A 22,316-nucleotide genomic window follows, 5' to 3' on the forward strand; every position below is an offset into this window, starting at 1 on the left:
TGGTGGACTAGAATGTGCCTAGCTTGGCACAGAGTATTTTTCCAGTCATTGCACAAGACTTGTTAATCTATAGACTTGTACCAAGCCTGTGTCGATTGTTATTCCCAAGCCTCACACAAGGTTAAAAATTCCAAGCTCGTGTCAAGCTTGTATTTAAAGTCATTGCACAAGACTTGTTATTCCAGGCTTGTACCAAGCCTGTGACAATCGTTAATTCCAAGCTTTACACAAGGTTAAAAATTCCAAGCTCGTATCAAGCCTGTATTTACAGTCATTGCACAAGACTTGCTAGTCCAGGCTTGTACCAAGCCTGTGTCAATCGGTAATTCCAAGCCTTAAACAAGGTTGGAATTTCCAAGATTGTGTCGAGCCTGTATTTACAGTCATTGCACAAGACTTGTTAGTCCAGGCTTGTAACAAGCATGTGTCAATCGTTAATTCCAAGCCTTACACAAGGTTAAAAATTCCGAGCTCGTGTCAAGCCTGTATTTACAGTCATTGCACAAGACTTGTTAGTCCAGGCTTGTACCAAGCCTGTGTTAATCGTTAGTGCTAAGCCTCACACAAGATTAAAAATTTCAAGGTTGTGTCAAACCTGTTTTTCCAGCCACTAGACAAGCCTTGTTAATCCAGGCTCGACACAAGACTGTCCCCTTGATTTTTCCCGCCCTCACACGAGCCTCGTAATACAGCCTTGTTTCAAGCTGGAGCCCATTGTTTCACCAAGCCCGACACGAGACTTGACTTATGCATATATTTAACTCAAAAAAAAAAATTATAGTAATTAGATATATAAATTTAATATAAATTTCAAATAAAAATTATCAGGCTTTGACTATTGTGAGAGGCATTCGCGAGGACTGTGTGTTTAGTCTCAATAGAATTTATTTATATAAAAAATTTTGACGACCACTTTTATCATTACCCCGATGGTCGACATGATAGTGCATTGGACTTCCACGTGAGAGGCCCCGGATCGATCCCGCGTCACGTCACTAGTTTTTCGTTTAATTATTATCGTTTAATAGAATTGTCTGAATTAAAAAATAACAATGTCGAAATTATTAAATTAACAATAATAATAGATTAACCGTAATAATTTATTTATATTTTTTTTTAAATTGTTTTTGGAAGCTTGAGTCAATCCCGAGGCACAAGGCTGGAATACGAGTCTTGACACGAGGCTGGGACACGAGCCTTGGCTCAAGGCTTGTCATCAAGCTTGTAACATAGGCACATTTCCAATCACTTGGCAACAAGCAGCAGCACAAAGGTGACACAAGCTTTTATGTGAGCCTTGTTACTTGAGCCTGTATCGTTTACTCTTACCTGGGATATAAAAATCTCGCGTTTAGTCGTGGTGTTTGTCCGTAAACTCTTCCGAAACCGCTCAACCGATTTCCTTCGAATTTTGCATGGCCTGAGAATATAAAGTTATCTATTTTTCAACCCCCTAAATTATAAGGGTTACACCCCTAAGTTCACCCCTTTACTTTTATTACCATACTACACCCGACGGTCAGTAACATCGAATTCGCTGTTTCTCACAAGTTTATATGACTCAAACAGAAATTATTATTATTATTATTTATAACTTATAAGAAAACTGAGTGATCGAAATAAAAATGGTAAGAAAAATTTTTAGAGAGTTGAAAAAAATCAAATGGCGTTAAAAATGGGTGTTTTTCGGTAATATCGCGAAAACTAAGGGAGTTAGAGAAGAATTGTTCTTTTAATAGTTATTGGGAAAAAAATTGGCTTCAATTGAGTTGTCGGGGCCCAGGTAGGAAGAACACAGGTTCTCGGGCTTGAACAACTGTGCCAGGCTTGTGCGAGGGTCGTGTATCGAGCCTGGAGAGCACAGGCTTGACACAAGCTTGTGTCCATTTTTTTCTCCGGCCTTACACGAGCCTCGTTAACACAGGCTTGACACAAGACTGTCCCCGTTGTCTTTAACCGGCCTCACACAGGCCTTAATAATTCAAGCCGATGTCAAGCTTGTGCCCATTTTTTTCTCCGGCCTTACCTTACCTTACCTTACCTTATCAGGCTTGATACAGGCTTGTGTTTCCGGGCTTGACACAGTCTTACAAAAAAAATTATAAAAAAATACTAATAAACTATTATTATTACTTTATTATTTTCGACATTATTATTTTTTACGCGATATAATTTGAATTTACGATAATAAATTGAACGAATATAAAAGGCGTAATGTGGGATCGATCGTAGGTCTCTCAGTCGGAATTCCAGTGCAGTATCATGTCAACGACCAGGGCAGTGCCGTAACAAGGGGTGGGCAAGAGGGGCAACTGCCCAGGGCGCAGTGTAAAAGGGGGCGCACTTAGAAGCGCGTCACAAGAAAAAAAATATTCTTTTTTAAACAATTTAAAAAAAAATTATATTTTCAGGAAAGAAATTGACTACTGTCATTTATGATCATTCAGATATTACATAAACATGATTGTCTTTCTAAATTTTGAAGTTAATTGTCCTCATTATTGTCATTTGTCGTTTAGAGACAATCGTGCTAAAACAATATTAAAAATGCAAAATAAGACGTAAAATAAAAAATATACTTAATCATTTGAATTGAAATTTTTTTTTGTTTCTTCTGACAACGGCCAAGACACGATCCTCTATACTCTAAAATTCTACCTAATTCTACCTATCACTAACATGGTACTATAACCGACTTAACCACTAACGCAGGTTAACATGGACCGATTTTTATTCTGCTTGTATTGACTATATATGCCAAAGGTTATTCTTTTTTTAATTGACATAAATTGAGATGATTATGGCAAATGGCTGAGAAATTAATTCAGATTACGAATTTATTTATCTGGTCACATCCTTTTCTTAGCAACATTTGCCATAATTAATTAATAAAAAAGCTATTGCCAAATATTGCTGAGGAAAGAATGTATCACCAAATATATTATTTCCTAGTCTAAAAATTCTTTAGCTATTTTAGACAATAATTTCAATTTATGATAGGAGATATTGCCATGGTAGAAATACTACAATATGGCAGTGCGCAATCTGGTTTGGCCGCTGTGCGATCAAAGTTAACAAGTTTTTTAAATTTTTCAAAAAGTTATCATATTTATTCAACTAGATTTGGTATATTTTATAATGATTCACATACATCAATGATAAAATTAATTATTTATATTAAATAAATGAATCCAAGTATAATAAATACAACACAACCTCTATTGTTTGTGGCATCAAAAAAAACAACAACAATGAAAATATTATAATTTATTTGTTAAACTGTCTTGGTTTTTTTATTTTTTTTATTTTTTATAAACATGCTCCACATATATTTATTAGTATTTACAACAATATAAAAAATAGTTGTCAAAACAGTATGTTAGAGAGAGAGGATCTTATAATAGAGATTGCGTGTTAGAAAGAAAAGCAAAACAGCTCGATGGCGCGTTCTTGATTGGTTGAAAAAATAAGGCTGCGCAGAACGCGACGAAAAAAGCATGGACTACTGCCATACCTGTAGTACTTCTACCATGGATATTGCTAAGGAATTAATTTAGACTAGGAATTAATATATTTGGTTACATACTTTCCCTAGATACATTTGCCATAATTAATTAATCAAAAAGCTATTGGTGACTGTTGCTAAAGATTGGATGTAACCAAATAAATTATTTCATTATCTAGATCAATTTCTCTGCAATGGTTTCTATAATACAATAGAATCATTGTGCCAAATTGATTGTATCTTCAATAGACTTCGATGACATCATAGATGAATTTTCCAGCGACAACGCCAGAAGACAAAAACTGTTTTGATTTTCTAATGATCTATTCTTCATCTATAGGTATCACTTTTAAAATATTTTGTCTTCTATACTAATATCCACAACAATTTTTATTTAAAAAATAAAATAATTTCAGTATATTCTGGCGGTTTTGCTTGTTATATATATTATTGTTAAATACACCTAACAAATGAATTCTTTTTTATATATTATATCGATAAAAATAGGGCGCAAAATATAATTTTGCCCAGGGCGCAAAAATTCCTTGTTACGGCACTGGACCAGGGTATTCATGAAAGAGTCAGTAAAAATTTTTAATATGATTGAATTTATTCGAGACTTGATACACAGTCCTTGTAAAAGCCTGGCACTTTTTTTTCCGTTATTAAAATAATTTTTGATAAAAGAGGAAGGGCGTATTTCAAATTTTATTTGAAATTCATTTAGTGGCAGGATTTGTTAAATTATTGATTGTTTACTGATAATTATGAATAATTTATTATTAATAAAAAAAACATAAAAATAATTACAAATCTTCATCTTTTATCAAAAATGATTTTGATAATGAAAAAAAAGGCGTTAGTTCTTGAACATACGCCCTTTATCCTTTATCAAAGGTTTTTACGCCATTCTTCCTTTTTTTTAAGCCTTGAAATTAGATGCGAAGCCCGAAAATTTATAAATTTGCACTTACGCCTTTTTTCTTTTAGAAAAAAAAAAAAATTCCCAAAAATGACACTTACGCCCTTTTTTTATTAATGTGACGATATTAATAATAAAATTTATAATAATATTCGAAATATAAATACTAATAATTATTATTAACTAATAATATTTATATTTGAATATTATTGTCAGTATTATTATTATTATTATTATTATTATTATTATTATTATTATTATTATTATTATTATTATTCATTGTGACATGCAACTACTTCGAAAGAAGTTTCACTTCCCCCGTGCGTACTCGCAACACGCTAATTTTTTTTTTTTAATTGAATATAATCACAAGTCAAGTCTCGTATCAGGCTGGGTAAAACGAGGTTGACACAAAGCTCGTGTGAGGCCGGGGAAATAAAAAAATACAGGCTTGACACAAGCTTGGATTATTGAGGCCTGTGTGAGACCGGTTAAAAATAACGGGGACAGTCTTGTGTCAAGCCTGTGTTAACGAGGCTCGTGTGAAGCCGGGGAAAACAATGAGCACAAGCTTGTGTCAAGTCTGTGCTCCCGAGGCTTGATACACGACCCTCGTACAAGCCTGGAACGAGTTGTTCGAGCCCGAGATAAAAAAAATTTGGTATCATAAGTAGAATAAAATCTTAGCGTGTATATAATCGCGTCGTGGTTAAGTCAGTAGAGCGTCGGAATTAGAATAGGTAGAATTAGATAGCGTCAGTGTCAGGAGTTCAAGTCTCTTTTCAGGTAAAATCTGATACAAAAAAAAAAAGAAAAATTCAACTAACAAAGTTTGAACAGTAACTAAAAACAATCAAACAAATGATTGTTAACAAAATTTTTTCTTTCTCTTATATTTATTTATGTAAAAGAATTTTTTTTCTTGATTCGTTCAATATTTTTCTTGGATTATAACGAATATGTCTTAAACCAAGAAGCTTACTTCTAAAGTCAAGAACCTTATATATAAACCAAGAACCTTACTTCTAAAAATTAGAACATTTTCTCATGATTCAAGAAATTTTTGTTATTATTTAAGAATTTTTTTTTTTAATTCAAGACGATTTTGTTATAATTCAAGACAATAATTTTATAATTCAAAAAATTTTTCGTTCTCTAATTAAGAAGTTTTTTATTTACTATAAGAAAATTTTTCCATAATCCAAGAACTTTTTTTACAAGAACAAAAGTTCTGCATTTTAGAAGTTTTTTTTTTCAGTGTAGTTTTTCGTTCAATAGAATTGTTTTAATAAAGAAATAACAATGTTATAAATAATAACGTCTTAAATTATAATTTTATAAATAATAAATTAGCAATAATAATTTATTTATATTCTTCTTAATTGTTTTTGAAGGCTTGTGTTAAGCCCGAGACACAAGCTTTGGCACGAGGCTGGGACACGAGCCTTGGCACAAGGCTCGTCATCATGCTTGTAACATAGGCACATTTCCAAACACTTAAGCTCCGACCCATGCTTTCAAAAAATAAAGAAGTGCCCTCTATGTCTAAAATCTGTGTCCGTTACTATCGCATCTGTAGTACTATGTGTGTACCCGGCCTCTACCAAGACACACAAATACGACTTTAGCAATAAAGTTAATTAATCAATCGCGATTGAATAACTTCTGAAAACAATGGACGAAATTGATGATTTTTTTTTTTTTAATTTTCACTCAGAAAAATTTACATTTTTTTTAAATACAATACCATAGCAATTTTTGCGTTGTGTTACAGTAAGCTGGTACCATAAGAGCATCATATTGAGATAAACCATAGTAATTTTCTTTGAAAAATGCTACCTACTGGCCGTGCGACCTTCCGCGGTGTGACATAGTAATTCTTGCGATGGGCAAACGCAAAATTTATTTTGTTTATAAACACTCGTAAAAAAATATTATAAAAAAAAGTTTTTTACGGAGGCTACCCAGGTAGGAATCGCCCAGCCGTAACGATTGTAACAGGCTTGGCACAAGCTTGATTTCCAAACCTTGTGTCCCAAGTTTGTGTCGAGCCTGTTACGATGGTCTGACTCTAGGCTCACACAAAGCCTTGGAAATCAGTCTTGTGTCAAGATTGGATTTTAAGTTTGACACAAGCTTGGATTACAAGTTTGTGTCAAGATTGGATTTTCAGTTTGACACAAGCTTGGATTACAAGTTTGTGTCAACATTGGATTTTAAGTTTGACACAAGCTTGGTATACCAAGCGTAAACATGACATTTATTTTGATTCATCAGGCATTATAATTGTGTCAAGCCTGTACTTTTTTGTTTTACCCGGCTTCACACGAGCCTTGTGTCAAGCTCGTTTTATCAAGCTTGACACGAGACTTGACTTGTGCATATATTCAATTAAAAAAAAAAAAAATTATAATATTTAAATCTACATATAGAGTGTAAATAGAAATTTCAAATAGCAATTATTAGGTTTTGAGTATCGTGCCAATCAGTTGCAAGGACTGTGTATTAAGTCTCGAATATATCTTTAATTCATATCAAAATTTTTTGTGAGTCTGTTATGAATACCCCGGTGGTTGACGTGATAGAGCATCGGAATTCCACGTGAGAGACCTAGGATCGATCCCCCAGTACGCCGTTTATTTTCGCTCAAATTATTATCGTTAATTCAACTTGGATCGTGTAAATAATAATAATGTCAAAAATAATAAATTAATAATAATAGTTATTTATATTTATTTATAATTTTTTTTGCAAGACTGTCTCAAGCTTGGATTCAAAGCTTGTGTCAAGCTTGGATTCGAAGCTTGACACAAGCAAATACATGGTTATCATTCCAGGCTCTTACCAAGCTTGACACACGCTTGGAATCCAAGCTTGACACAAGCTTTGAAGCCTGGAATCCAAGCTTGACACAAGCTTGTCCCAATCGTCGATTCATACCTGGGTAGGAGCCATAAAGCTCAGCCGCAGTATTAAAATCATCACCAGAAAAAAAAGAAGTGTTATAACTTTTAAAAGAATTATTCTAGAGAGTTCGTTTAGGGCTCAAAAGATGCGTCTCTGAGAACACTATCGCGCGTGATAAAGAACATTTCTCCATTAATTTTTTTTTTTGTAGAAAATTCATGGAAACAAAAATCAAAAATTAGATGATTTTTTTCATCATTTGAAAAATTAGAGTGAAAACTATTGAAGTTAGTTTATTAATCATATTATGTGTTTGATGTGTAAACATCTTTAGGCGCGGCTGACAGTTGGAGTGAAATGAAAAAACCAAAAAAAGAGCGTCATATCCTTTGACGGATGTTAGCCTGACTCCATTACTATAATAAGCGCAATGGTAGATTATGTATAGTATAATAGGTTATCCAGCGGTCGGTAACTGTTACCATGAGGCAATTTTGAATATTAATGAATTAGGAGATGTCATTTATAAGTGGAAAAAATATATATTCAATGAAAATACAAAATCAATTTATTTTATATTTGGAAAAAATCTCAAGTAAATTTGAAATATATACCTATTTGGACGGACATAATCAAAATTGTTTTAAAATTTACTTTTCATAAATTTTTTAAATAATGAATTAAACATAACATTTTGTTTTTTCGTTTCAATTAAACTATAAAACACATACTTTTTACCTTGAAAAATCTAAAAATGACATTGTGTACAAATTCTAACAGGTATAACTGAAATTTTTTTAAAATTTACTTTTTTTTGTAAATAGACAATAAAAATTTTATATATATGTACCCATATATATTTTCTCAGTATTTGTCAATATATTTCAATTGAATATTATATATTTTATTTTTGGAATTCTAACTATGAAGTTTAAAAATTAGAGATATAGATATAATCAAGATACAAAATAAATTTAATTTATATTCAATTTATATTTTTTCTAAATAAAAAGTAAATATAATTTATATTTGAATTATATTTTTCAAAATTATAAAGTAAATTGAAACTTTACGTCATTCAAATTCGTAAAAAGATTTAAGATTTGTAAAATTTATTTTCAGTTTACTTTTTTTTTGTAAATTTTTGTAAGTAGTATAAGTATAGTCAATAAAAAAATTTTTTTTAACTAAACATTAGTTAGTTAAGCGTTTCAGCTGCACATATATAACAAATAATTTTTATTATTAGTAATTATAATTATTAGTAAATAATTTATTACAAATAACCTAATATTCGCCATTATATTTCAAATAAAAAATGATATATATTTATTTTTTGCAATTTTAATTATAAAATTTGAAGATTAAAGATTTAAATGTAATCAACTTGAGGAAGGTTTTTTGGAAAAATGTATTCAAATACAAAATAAATTTAATTTATATTTTTCTAGTCAAATTTATAATTTACTTTATATTTTCTAAAAATAATCAGATATAAATAAAATTTACTTTATATTTTCGAAAAATATAATTCAAATATAAATTATATTTACTTTATATATAAAAAAAAATTAATGTTGCTTACAATTTAATTTTTTTAACTGCATTATTTACTTCTTGTTTCTGGTATTTTAATTTATCAACATAAATCATATCAATATTATTTGTCAAATAAATAAATTAAAATACCAAGGAAAAGCAGCAGCTAAGAAAAAATGGAGTTAACGAATTGATGCAGCTTACTTTTGAATTTCTTTGGCTACATTAATTCCTTAGCTCTATTTTTTCCGTGGCCACTGCTTGTCTTTGGTTATTATTAATTTTTTAAACAAATTACATGTATATTATTTGTTAAATAAATTAATAAAAACCAAAGAAAAGCAGTAGCTAACGAAAAGACGAAGCTAAAGAATTGATGTTGCTTACTATTTAATTTTTTTCGCTGCATCAATTTCTTAGCTTTATCTTTTTCTTAGCTACTGCTTTTCCTTGGTTTTTATTCATTCATTTAACAAATAAAATACATGTAATTTATTTTGAAAAATTAAACAAGTATAAATTTATTGATTCATCATTAATTATAATTGTATCATCAATCATCATTAATTATAATTGTATTCTATAAAAAATATATATCAGAAGGAAAAGCAGTAGCTAAGGAAAAAATGAAGCTAAAGTATTGATATTGCTTACCATTTATTTTCTTTGGCTGCATTAATTCCTTAGCTTCATCTTTTTCTTAGCTACTGCTTTTCTTTGGTTTTTTAACAAATGGAATTGATGCAATTTATTTGAATAATTTGAAATACCAAGTCGCCAAAGAAATTAAATGACAAGCGTTATTAATTCCAACTATTATCATTGTTTTAAATGACAGCAACACGCCGAAGATGTTTACACATATTCCTCGAGTCTAGATGGCTCACAAATTTTTTTTTTCTTCCAAAGATTCAGATGTATAAAAATAACGTCATAAACAATATTTTTGAGCGGGAATAGATGCTTTAATGACGGTTTTAAGGCAATTTTAGGGGATTCTGAAAAACGGGAACCTCGATAACTTTTGATAGAATTGTCGTAGAGTTTTCGTATAGAGCTTAAAAAATGCGTCTTTCGAATACCATATATTTTTCTAAAAAATTATTTTTCTAGGAATCATAGTTTTCGAGAAAAAAAAAAAAAACTGTTTTTTTCGATTTTTAGTTTTTTTTTTTTTCCACTAAAAAGTATAAATAATTAAAAAGTAATTTTATATAGGTGGGTGAAAGGTATTGAAAAAGCGCATCTTATGGGCCTAATATAATCTCTCTGGGATTATGTTTTTGAGACGATATCGTGTAAAAACCATTTATTGCAAAAATTATAAATTCGATAACTCTTGATAGGATCATCGTAGAGACTCCATCTTAGACTCAAAAAAGCGTTTTCAAAAACTCTAGAGCCGCATTGAAAAATTATATTTCCAGACTCACACTGAAAAAACGTTCCTGCTGCCGTAGCAGTAAAGTAGCCTGCGAAGCGCTGTACTGCTGCTGCAGCCGAACATTTTACTGTCGATGAGTTCAGGCGTATTAGCAGTACAAAGAATAGCTGTATGACACGTAAAGACTCATTCGATAAATTAAATGATGTATATATGTATATTATTAATATTAATTATTAATAAATATAATTATATATTACTATTATTATTGAATATGAATTAATTTTAAAATCTTCTATATTATAAAAAAAATATGAATAAAGAATATGAAAAAAAATATATTTTATTTGAATATAGAATTAAAAAAAAAAAAATTACATTTTTAATTTACCGTGTAATAATAATAAATTAACTTATTGAATAAACGAAGAAATTGCATTAACTATAATGATAGCATAAAAATAATATTACATGGTAAATTAAAAATGTCAAAAATTAAATTTTTAACGTGAAGAAAAATTTTCAAATTTAACATTAAAAGAAATGTTTAATTGAACATTTAAAAAATTCTAAATTTTAATCCTAACCTATAAGTGATGTCAAAGTCGTAAACCGTATATGACCGCGCATACAGATGTGCGCATTCAGTTGCCACAGCAGTGCTTTGTACTGCTCTCACAGCAGTACAGTTTACCGAGAATATACGAGTGCTTACTGTGGATTTACCTGGACATCCTGCTACTGTAGCTGTCTACCATTACCGGTACAATAGACCGTGCCTGCAGCGGGAACGTTTTTTCAGTGCAATAGTTTTTGAGAAAAAAAATAAAAAGAAAATTCTTGTTTTATTTTTTTTTTTTTTTTGCGTAAAGCAATAATGCCTAAAAAATTGGTTCTTAAACGTGGCTCTAGAGTTTTTGAAGACGCTTTTCTTAAGCCTAATATGAAGTCTTTCCGATGATCCTATCGAGAGCTATCGAATTTATAGTTTTTTCACTATATATGATTTTCACAAATCACACGATATTACACGATATCTCTTGATAGCATCATCGTAGCAAGGTTATGTTAGGCTTCCAGGAAGCAACTTTTCAATACCTTTTATCCACTCGCAAAATTTCTTTTAAATTAATTATACTTTTTTTTTAAAAAAAAAAAACTAAAAATCGGAAAAAAAAGTTTTTTTTTTTTTCTCAAAAACTATAATTCCTAGAGAAATAATTTTTCAGAAAAATATATGGTATTCGGATGACGCATTCTTTGAGCTATATACGAAAACTTAACGACAATTCTATCAAGAGTTAGCGAGGTTCCCGTTGTTATTACATGGGTAGCGTAACGTTACTCAATCGATAACTCTCGAAAACATAATCGCAGTGACTTCATGTAAAGCCCGAAAGATACGTCTTTCAAATACTTGTATATAAAACTATTTTCCTATGATTTATAGTTTTTGAGGAAAAAAAAAATATAAAGATTTATTTTTTTTCATTTTTCGATTTTGATGTATTTCACTTGGAAAAAACAAAATAATAACGAGTTGGATCTGTTAGAGCGTGATAGAGTTTTAAATGACGCTGAATTTGAGCCTAATATGAAGTCTCTACGAGCATATTATGAGAAGTTATTGAAAGTGCCGTATTAAAAAAAAAACCGCCTATTTTGAGAAGCCATTTCCTGGTAGAGATCCTGTCTCATACATACCTAATAATTAGCTATTTTTATTAGATTCAAACTCAGAGTTAGCTAATTCTTAGACGAATACTTAGATGATTATGAGAGCAAAATGTAAGCGGTATCTTCCCATCGGATGGCTATTTCTATTAGACTTATAAACAGCCATTTCTTAGCTAATAATCCGTATTTCATAAGGGTTAAATAATAATAAAAATACTGATAATAATTTTTTTCTTTTTATTTTGCAATAATAAAAATTTACAATATTTCACTTGATTTTTTGCTGCATTTCATTCATACTTAATTCCAAGACAACTACTAGTAGCTCAATAGATTCAGTTTTAGAAGTCTTCCTCCACTTGTGATTTTTATTGAATATAAGGCTTCATGGTGTTGGATCTTTATTTCCAGATATTTTGTACCTAAACAACAGAAATCAACATTACTACAAAACTCAAAATAACTGAACTGTATTTAATATTTTATTTACTCACATTTCAATAAATGACAAATAATTTCACTTAAATAAAAATATTACTATGGTAAATGATGGTGTAGGTACGACATTTAACCTTCAAATTTTTTACTCAAGTAACTGCAAAAAAAATTTACAAAAAAACAAATTCAAAAAAATAAAGATTAAGGCAGTATGTCAAAATATTGAAAAAAAATTCCCTCTCACAGTTTTTGATCAAAGAAGGCTTATTTATTAAGTGAAATAAAGATCTATTTTATCAAATTTTTTTTATAATTTTCTACTACGATTTGACCGAGATAATTAGGGTCAAAGTTGACAACAATTTAACACTTTAACACACAAGCATAGGAAGCATCGGCACGTTTTCACTTCTATTGAAAAAACGCTCTCACAGAAAACCTTTATTTTACTACAGCTTATACTTCTTTTAATAACAAAAATAATTTTAAAAAAATCATCGATTTCTACCACGAATTTTAAAAGTTATTAATTATTTAAGGCGAAAATTTAGGGTCAAAAACAGTCAAAAAGTACCAGGCGAAGCATTGAAAATCTGCTGAAGTAGTATTAGTGTGTGTAAATACAAGGCGCCCTCACTCATACTTCTAAAGACGCGTCAGTAAAGTATACAAATTTTAGACATTAGAGGGCACTTATTATTTTTTTAAGCTATGGTTACAAGGGTGCCTCTTTGAACCCAAAGAATTATCCTACCTTGGGATTTACATACTGCCTTAAATAAAATATTCATATTAAAAATTTACTTACTTTATTTTTTCACCTTCGAAAGAAAATAAATAATTTTGTAATGTTTCTTGTTGATTGTAAATTAAATAAAATAAATAATGTTATTCACTGATAGCTGTAAATGAAATCTAAGTTCTTGCAGTTCTTAAACACAATCCCCTGTAAGTCTGTAAATTTACACAAGTGCCCTCTGGACCCAGGTAGGAGTTCTCGGGCTTGAACAACTGTGCCAGGCTTGTGCGAGGGTCGTGTATCAAGCCTTGGGAGCACAGGCTTGACACAAGCTTGTGCCCATTGTTTTCCCCGGCCTCACGCAAGCCTTGTTAACACAGGCTTGACACAAGACTGTCCCCGTCGTTTTCAATCGGCCTCACACAGGCCTCAATAATTCAAGCCTGTGTCAAGCCTGTGTTTTTTGTTTTCCCCGGCCTCACACGAGCCTCGTTAACACAGGCTTGACACAAGACTGTCCCCGTTGTTTTTAACCGGCTTCACACAGGCCTCAATAATCCAAGCCTGTGTCAAGCCTGTGTTTTTTGTTTTCCCCGGCCTCACACAGGCCTCAATAGTCCAAGCCGGTGTCAAGCCTGTTTTTTTTGTTTTCCCCGGCCTCACACAAGCCTTGTGTCGAGCCCGTTTGACCAAGCCTCACACGGGACTTGACTTGTGCATATATTCAATTAAAAAAAAAAAATTAATATAGATCTATAAATTGTAAATAGAAATTTTAAATAACAATTATTAGGTTTTGACTATCGTGCTAGGCTTTTACAAGGACTGTGAATTGACTCTCGAATAAATTCATTCATATAAAAAATTTTGACTGACTCTTTCAGTAATACCCCGGTGGTTGACTTAATAGAGCATTGGAGGTCCACGTGAGTGGCCTAGGATCGATCCCGCGTAACGCCGTTTATTTTCGTTCAATAATTATCCTTAATTCAAATTGTATTGCGTAAAAAATTATAATGTCAACTTAATAAATTAATAATAATTGTTTATTTATATTTTTTTATAATTTTTTTTGCAAGCCGGTGTCAAGCCTGGGAACACAAGCCTGTGTCAAGCCCGATACACTAGTCCGATACCAGCAAATACATCGTGAACATTCCAGACTTGACACAGGCTTGTGTCTCAGACCTGACACAGGGCCGAGAGCCGGGTAATCAGGCTTGTCCCAGGCTTGTGCCCGTCGTCACTTCCTACCTGGGGAGCACTAAAACTAAACAAATATTTTATATTTTTCTATTTTAGATAGCTGTTTATTAGCTATTATATGCCTACTTATATTGTATCCACTTTTTAGCTATTGAAATTAGCTAACGAATGGATTGAAACTAATTGAATCTCACGGAATTCTACCAGGGTTCTGAAGAGCCATTTCCATGAGCCTTTCTCCATCTATTTTTCTAGAAACTTTATTACCAGAAAAAAAAAAACTTATAAACCTAATTTTATTTACAAAATTGCGTAACACGGCCACCATGCCCAACACACGTTACCAGATCTTTTTTTTTTTTAAATCATTTCGTTTTTGATTTTTTTTTAAAAAATTATTTCTATGATGAATAATCTATCCCCAAAAACTGTCCAAAGCCCTGGACTTGAAACTCATACCCATCGGTTACAAATCCTACGCGGTATCCGCTGCGCCACGACAACGCATGTGAAAATGACACTTCATTTGTTTTACATTAACCATTTGAAAATAAGTGGTGGCACTTGATATTTCTAAGTCCATCATCAATTTTGCTATGGCCCATTGTAATTTTAAATATGTTGCTTTGTATTTCTTAGTGGAACCTACAGGATTTCCAAGGAAATCAAAAATTTGCTATGGTACATTGTAAATTTTCAGAGGATCATTTTAATTTTGTCTACAACAACAAAGTAAAATTTTAGAAATATACAAAACAAAAAAAAAAAAAATATTCTTTGCTATGGCGCAATGTAATTTTAAGGCTTGATTATTTTAAGTTTTGAATTTGGTTTCTGTAATAATTTCTTTATGCGTTGTAATTTTTTCATCGGGAAATAGCAAAAAAAAAACATGCCAAAATCACAAAAAATCGAAATGTGTAGATTATTATAAAATAAATAAATTTTTGTGTCGTACCTTATTAACAATAGATATTTACATTAACAAATAAAAGAAAAAAAACTCGATTATATAAAGATTTTTATTTGTTTATGCAAATATTAATTGTTTATTAGGCAAGACACAAAAATTTATTTATTTTATAATAATCTACAAATTTTCTACTATATATTACAATTTTTTTTTTCGCGAAATACCCACCCCTTTTCTCCCAAAAATAATCACGCTTCGCGAAAAGAATAGAAAAAAAAATATTTTTGCCGAAGTAATCGCTAATAACTTTTTAAATAATCAACGGAAAAAAAAATGAAAACGGGAAAATTTTCCTCAATTGTGGTACATTAATTTCGTTGTCGGACATTTTCGCGAAAAAACCACCCCTTTTCCCCCAAAAAATTTTTTTGCCGGAATAATCAGGAATAACTTTCTTAATAATTGACGGAAAAAAAAAATAAAAACGGGAAAATTTTCTTTAATTGTGGTACATTAATTTCGTTGTAGGGCATTTTCACAAAAAAACCACCCTTTTTACCCCAAAAATAATTACGGGCCGCGAGAAAATAGAAATAGCAATATGATTATGAGCATACGATAGTTTATTTAATTTATAATATGACGAAAAAAAAATTTTCAAAATCGATGCATTTTTGAATGGTGGGGCTATTTGGTACGATTCTTTTTTTTTATTAACAATTGCTTTTGTTGTTATTCCGAGCCGACCACGCGAAAACTGAGAGAAATGATTGAAATCGAATTTAAAAGTTTATGTCACCAATACTTTTACGGAGCGTGTGAATACAACAGCTGTGTGTGCGTGTGTGCGTCGAGTCGGGTACAGTCGAGTAGCGTCGGGTAACGTCGGGTCAAATCAAAACTATCTCTTTTTTTATATATATATATCTATTGCGGTCGCGCAGGAAAGTTTTGAGTGGAGACTCGTGAGGGGAAACGCGTTAATCAAAAAATATAAAACTTTAAAAATTAATTACGCGAAAACGGATCGTTAAAAAAAAAAAACTTATTTGACTTACCCTCGCTAAAATATTATTCTTCACAACTTTTATTTGGAACATTGTTATCTAATTCTAACAGGGATCGCGGAATCAATTATTTCATTTTTAATTAATTTTTTTTAACCCTTTCCCGGGGGCATAGAATTTTTTAAATATTTTTTTAGAAATCAGAAGGGTCGAATTTAGTTATAATAGTTTTTTTATAAAAATGGAACCAAGTTTTTTAAAATGTTCATTTAAAATGGATCTTTACTGGATCAGTGGCAATATTTATTCGAGATTCCATGGAGGTGAATAGACCTTTATGCGTGATTCTATTGGCTGACGCTGTCGACACATCCATTTTCATTAATTCTCACACACATACATACACGTTATACGTTCGATATATTCAATAAATCGGTATATTTATAATAGTGGCTAAGTTTATTTAATGCAATTTAATAATTGAGGCAGTATGTCAAAATATTGAAAAAAAATTTCCTCTCACAGATTTTGATCAAAGAAGGCTTATTTTTTAAGTGAAATAAAGATCTATTTTAACACACAAGCACAAGAAGCATCGGCACGTTTTCACTTCTATTGAAAAAACGCTCTCACAGAAAATCTTTATTTTACTACAGCTTATACTTCTTTTAATAACAAAAACAATTTAAAAAAAATCATTGATTTCTACCACGAATTTTAAAAGTTATTAATTATTTAAGACGAAAATTTAGGATCAAAAACAGTCAAAAAGTACCAGGCGAAGCATTGAAAATCTGCTGAAATAGTATTAGTGTGTGTAAATACGAGGCTCCCTCACTCATACTTCTAAAGACGCGTCAGTGAAGTATACAAATTTTAGACATTAGAGGGCACTTATTATTTTTTTAAGCTATGGTTACCAGGGTGCCTCTTTGAACCCAAAGAATTATCCTACCTTGGGATTTACATACTGCCTTAAACACTATTGAGCAAAGAAAATAACAGAAAAATACCTTGCCTTATCGTAATATCCAAAGATCTAATAATGTCAAATATATTTGATTTATGTAGGAAATATTTTCAATAAAGTGCTATTGGAGTATTTTATCAGAACGTTAACCAGATGCAACAATTAAATCAATGTCAAGTGTCATTATTATTGTGTCATTGTATTAGGTGTCAAGATGCTGGTTTCAGCTATGAATACATCAACAGCATACACAGCATTAAAATGTGCAAAACTCAACTGATAAATGAATCAAATAAATTTAATAAATAATTTAGTGAATTTGAAGCAATGTTAGTGGATAAGTATAATGTCATCAGTTGACAAAAAATTAAGATAGTTTATAATTTGTCGGAAACCTTGAATGAGAAAGTAATAAACATTTCGAAATCGTTATTGGCACCGATACGGGGAAATTTACGAGAAATACGGGGACATTTATGGGTTTCACACACAATGTAATCAGTCCTACACACACTATGGTTGCTATATTTACCGTAAATTTTTCCGTAATTTGTATAAATGTCCCCGTAAATTCCCGCGTATTCGGTGCCATTAGCGTTACCGTAAACATTTACACACATACATTGAGTAAAATCAAGCCAAAATAATGGTCAAATTGTATCGATTGATTTGATAATTAAATTTATCATAACGATTGATGATGAAAAATTAATTGATACAGTTAGAGATAGAATTTTGGATGCGTTTTTTAAATTAACTATATAAGTTTTAAAAATTAACCACAATTATTTGTTGTCGATGCATCATATCCACAGTTAAATCGTATATAACATTTGATAAATTTCACAATCAATTATTACCGGCAATGCAAAGAGGTATATTGGAATATCTAAAATTAATAATTAGTTTAGTTAGACATATATTAAATGGTTGTAATATTGATACTTCAGTGAGTTCAGTTAAAATTTTAGTAAGTAATTTTTCGAATCAATATTCATAAGAAGATGATGTACGTAATGAAGCAATTGAAGCATATAAATGTTTGTCATTAATAATATATCGTTTCATCATCATTAGATAACAGTTGTTAATGATAAATTATCAATATTAAAAGCCACGGGTAAATTTAGTTATAATAATTGTACTGACATGATTAAAAATATTGCTAAAAATTAATGTATACATTTCATTACAGTACTAGAAACTGAGTAACATAAAAAAAAAAAAATTATTCAATCAGAAATCCCTGGTGGAAATATTACTCCGGCATTACTCCGGCATTATTCCGGCATTACTCCGGCATTACTCCGGCCTATCTCCGTTTTTGGCCCATTTCCGGAGAAATTATTCCGGCATGAAGTTGATGGCGGAAAAATTACTCCGGCATGAAATTGATGGCGGAGAAATTATTCCGGCATGAGGTTGATGGCGGAGAAATTATTCCGGCATGAAGTTGATGGCGGAAAAATTACTCCGACATGAAATTTATGGCGGAGAAATTATTCCGGCATGAGGTTGATGGCGGAGAAATTATTCCGGCATGAAGTTGATGGCGGAAAAATTACTCCGGCATGAAATTGATGGCGGAGAAATTATTCCGGCATGAGGTTGATGGCGGAGAAATTATTCCGGCATGAAGTTGATGGCGGAAAAATTACTCCGGCATGAAATTTATGGCGGAGAAATTATTCCGGCATGAGGTTGATGGCGGAGAAATTATTCCGGCATGAAGTTGATGGCGGAAAAATTACTCCGGCATGGAATTGATGGCGGAGAAATTATTCCGGCATGAGATTCATGCCGTAGAAATTGTTCCGGCATGGGATTAATGCCAGCAAAATTATTCCGGCATGGGATTGATGGCGGAGGAATTATTTTAACATGGGATTGATGGTGGAGGAATTATCCCGGCATAGGATTCGTGCCGGAGAAATTATTCTGGCATGGGATCAGTGAAGGAGAAATTATTTCGGCATTAGATCAGTGAAGGAGAAAAAACTCCGGCATAAAACTAGTGGCGGATTCATTTTTCCGACATTAACTTCATGCCGACAAAATTATTCCGGCATGAGATTGACGGAAAAATTACTCCGCCATGAGATTGATGGCGGAGTAAATACTCCGGCATGAAAGTAATGTCGGAAAAAGTCCGCCACTAGTTTTATGCCGAAGCATTTTCTTCAGCATTCATCTTATGCCAGAATAATTACTCCGGCATAACATTAATGCCGGAGTAATTAATTCGGCATGAGATTACTAAAAAACCATGTAGAAATGTTATATGTTCATCAATTTTATCAAATATATTTATTTAAACTAACCATCACATTTAATGACTCAGAAAAACTAAAATTATATTTTCGGAATGTGGTACGTTTATAATTAACTGCTTTTCCAAGATCTATAAATTTATCATCAATCATATAATGTACACGCCATGATAAATCAGCAGCACATTGACGTAATTTTGGCATAACACGTTGTTCAACATCTTCTCGTTGTAATAATGTTGCAATATACTAACACATGCATCAACAGCTAATAAACGAACAGAATCTTGTTCATCTCGTGCAAGTATAACAAACATTAGAATTGAATCAGATTTTAAATACTCAATTTTAACAACTTTCGCAAATTCTCCCAATTTCGATGATGCTGAACGTCGCCCCATTAGTGTATCATCTTAAGATGTCAATTGACATAAATTACAAAAATGATTTCTTAATTCAGCTATTGTTGCTGTACTTACACGTGGATAAGATACACTTATTAAACCACATGTCGATGTTCTTGACGTAAACCAATCACCAGATGCCAAACGTTGTACCAATGGAACAAAATGTATCAACTCACAACGAGTATGTTCAGCACAAAGTGCCAAGGCAATCGTTGAAAGTTTTTTGATTGAATTTAATCGCAGCTATAAAATAAAAATATATTCATTAATTGTAATAAAATAAAATGTTCATCATATTTACATTTTAAACAAATTTTAAGTCAACTGATATGATGAAATTAATATAAAAAAAAACCGCTCCAGTTATAACCTCATTGTTACAAACACTTGCTGACTAAGATCGAGTTATTTTTTTTTTTTCAAACATAAAAAACTTTGGTAATATTTGAAAAATAATAATTATTGTACTTACTTGTAAATTTTCATTTTATAAGTCATCGATCAGAACTGCAATTGGATAAAGACTGTCGTCCGTTGGTGAGTCGGCTGCTGCCATTTTGCTGAACCACAAATTTATCCAAACAGAATTCATTTATTCTGAGTGTTTTAATATTAGCCCTGGGCACAATATGGCTTTTTTTATTATTTTCTTTGTTTATTGATATGATTTTCCATTGCCTTATATACTAGGGCACAACACTACAACTTTTTTTTTTTAACAAGATAATGAATAAAAACAATCTACGTTGCTTCCACTGCTATGCTACAGTGGCGCACACATGTATATGAGTAGCGATGGTGAGCAGTAGAGGTGGTATTTCTGGCAGCCGTCCGGCGACTCGGCGAGGATTAGATTATAAATGTGTGAGCGAACTTGACAATTTTTTTTTTTTATAAAGCATGTGTATGTGCGGGGTTGGATGTGGTTCTCCATGAACCAAAAGAACACAAAAGAATAGATTGTCATATTATAAAAATGTTCAACCGATGAAAAATACTTCTATAGTTTGTCTGCTCAAAAATAGTATTTATTAATAACAATTGTAATATTTTCTCCGCCATCAATCCCATGCCGGAGTAATTTTCCCACCACCAATCTCATGCCGGAGTAATTTCTCCGCCATCAACCTCATGCCGGAATAATTTCTCCGCCATCAATTTCATGCCGGAGTAATTTCTCCGCCACCAACCTCATGCCGGAGTAGTTTCTCCGGAAATGGGCCAAAAACGGAGTAATGCCGGAGAAAGCCGGAGTAATGCCGGAGAAAGCCGGAAAAAGCCGGAGTAACGGCGGAGAAATATTTCTACCAGGGATGAGTTTATGGTTAAAAAAAAATTCAACAATGAATTACCTAACAAACTCTGATGAAACAATGAAGTCAATCTATGAATTAACAGATTAATATTAATATTATCATTAAATACAATCTTATCTACCCATCATTTTCTGATTTTCCTTTCACATCATATGTTAATCAACATGTTCCAAAAAATATCGATTCACTATTAAGCCAGCATGGATTGCAACAATTAAAACTTTCTATGAAAAAAAAATTTTATAGATATTAATCATTTAAGTGGTGAATAAAAAAATGTCACTTATTAAGAATTAATACACGGAGAGAAATCCGCAGCAAATAATGCTGTAGAGTATCAAACAAATTTTACTGTAGTCTACTGGAAATTGAGAAGTGGCGTGGGGAGGCCACCAGGATCGACTAGAATTTCCTACGACACTACAGTAATTTTAATCAAAACAAAACAAAAAAACGTCACAAAAAATTAAATAAAACCTTATTGTTTAAACATCGAAATAAAAATGTAATCTGTTTATAAAATAGTTTATTTTTTTTAAATTAATAGTGTGTTCCTAACCTCTTCTAAAAAAGTTTATTGTTTTTATTTTATTCATGAATCTAAATAAAAATGCGATGAAACACATGAAAATTATAAAATGGTTTATTTTTTAAAAATTAATAATTTTCATGTGTTTCACCGCATTTTTATTTAAATTCATGAATAAAATAAAAACAATCAACTTTTTTAGAAGAGGTTAGGAACACACTTGATTTCCAATAAATATTCGTGTCATCTGGCGGGAAAACCTGCTGTACACTACAGTAATATATGCTGCGGATTTCTCTCCGTGTATTAATGAAATTGATATAAAACATTTGAACTGATCCAGGTAGAAATTCTCGGTCAGTACTCGAGATATTACCTCAGGGAAACCTCGGGTATAAAACTCGGCCCGAGGTCAGGGCGTTACGCTTCCCGAGTTAAGGAGGTTATGCACAAATTCATTGCGGGTGTTGCGGGGCGCTTCTGACGTCACAGACAAAACTAAAATCTGGCTACACTGTAAAAAAATAAAGTGAAAAGCGCCTGCGCCCCGTATACAATATATGGGATTGCGGGTATGTGTGTGTGTT

At 31.5% G+C, this 22,316-nt stretch overlaps 1 long non-coding RNA gene across 1 annotated transcript; it reads right to left on the bottom strand.

The window, feature by feature from the left end:
• Positions 1–19,487: 19,487 nt before the first annotated feature.
• LOC122849957 lies at positions 19,488–20,945 on the bottom strand. The gene is made up of 2 exons (XR_006373611.1): positions 20,357–20,945; positions 19,488–20,127 (listed from the first exon to the last, which is right to left on the bottom strand). It is a non-coding gene; the product is annotated as an uncharacterized LOC122849957 (long non-coding RNA).
• Between the last annotated feature and the right edge of the window lie 1,371 nt (positions 20,946–22,316).

This window comes from Aphidius gifuensis, linkage group LG1 (genome assembly GCF_014905175.1).
Source record: "Aphidius gifuensis isolate YNYX2018 linkage group LG1, ASM1490517v1, whole genome shotgun sequence".
NCBI classification, from domain to species: domain Eukaryota; kingdom Metazoa; phylum Arthropoda; class Insecta; order Hymenoptera; family Braconidae; genus Aphidius; species Aphidius gifuensis.